Genomic DNA, 1,619 nt, shown 5'->3' on the forward strand with positions numbered 1-1,619 from the left:
GATGGGGCCAAAGGTAAATGAAGGGAAGCCAATGGCACATAATTCAAAGCTGAACCTCTCATCATGCTTTTTCTGAATCTGCTTGATATGTTCACATCACAAGCTCCTCGGGTCATCAGAAATGATGAGGTGAGCATTGGCCACGCCACATCCAAGGTCACATCCATGGTGGAGAAAAAGTAAGTCCTTTCACAAATGGACAGACCACGTGGCCCAAAAAGCCGTTTTTCATTTTAGTTGGTTTATTACCGCTCTTTCTGCAGACATTAAAACTTTCACACACAAATCTTCCTAAACTTCCCAACTAGGATTAAATTAATGACTCACATGAACACAGTCACATTCAGCCGCTTCATCATAGTTAACTAATTAATTAGTAAACATTTTGACAGAAGACAGGAAGCAATACAAAGTATGTGACAGAATTATTTTTGAAATACTGAACTTATTTTTCCCTTCTGTACTGCCCAATCACCATTTCCCAAATCAACCACATAGCCATCAATTAGAATTACAAGGACTTTTGTTTTATATTTATGAATCTAAGAAAAAATGGAGATTGTGTTAGGTACCTTGTGAGCAAATCAAGAACAGACACAGAGGTTCATCCTCCTGTCTGCAACAGTGAACCTTCAGGCTTGGGCACGGGGAAGGGAGAACGGTGATGGGGCAGCAATTGAGAACCTGGAGGGGATGGGACAGCACTGGATAGGCAGAGTGCCGCTGCTTTGGACGTGAAATAATGAGAGGATCCAGAAAATGCCATCAAATGACTAGTGTGGAAATGAAATGAAAGCCGTGGTAACGTAATCACCTCAATCTAATCTAAACTCTTCCACCCTGACACCCATCCCACAGTCTCCCAATTTTACATTCTACTGCTTAAACCGTCATCACTAATGAGTCACACAAAATCTCAGGGAACAGTTTTTGAATTTTTTAAATAAATTTATTTTATTTATTTTTATTTTTGGCTGCTTTGGGTCTTCGTTGCTGTGCGCAGGCTTTCTCTGGTTGCGGCGAGCAGGCTTCTCATTGCAGTGGCTTCTCTTATTGCAGAGCACAGGCTCTAGGGGCGTGGGCTTCAGTAGTTGTGGCATGCGGGCTCAGTAGTTGTGGCTCACGAGCTCTAGAGCGCAGGCTCAGTAGTTGTGGGGCACAGGCTTAGTTGCTCTGCGGCATGTGGGATCTTCCCGGACCAGGGCTCGAACCCGTGTCCCCTGCATCGGCAGGGGGGTCCTTAACCACTGCGCCACCAGCGAAGCCCTGAATTTTTTTTTTTTTTTTTTTTTTTGACCGAGCCACGCAGCATGCAGGATCTTAGTTCCCTGACCAGGGATCGAACCCGTGCCCCCTGAAGTGGAAGCACAGAGTCCTAACCACTGGACCGCCGGTGAAGTCCCCTGAATATTTTTAAAAAGAAATTTATCTCAGTTCATATATATTGTGAAGTAACAAAAATAGTAATATTATATAGTAACTTGCAACTATTCTTTTTTATTTTGTAACTAACATAGCCAGCCATGAAGGTACTATTCTAATTGTCAGGGAACAGTTTTGAGGTTTGTTTACCAAACTTCTAAGCAGGCATCTTCACACTAATGGAGAAAACACTCTTT

This window comes from Lipotes vexillifer, unplaced genomic scaffold (genome assembly GCF_000442215.2).
Source record: "Lipotes vexillifer unplaced genomic scaffold, Lipotes_vexillifer_v1.1 scaffold1223, whole genome shotgun sequence".
NCBI classification, from domain to species: Eukaryota; Metazoa; Chordata; class Mammalia; order Artiodactyla; family Lipotidae; genus Lipotes; species Lipotes vexillifer.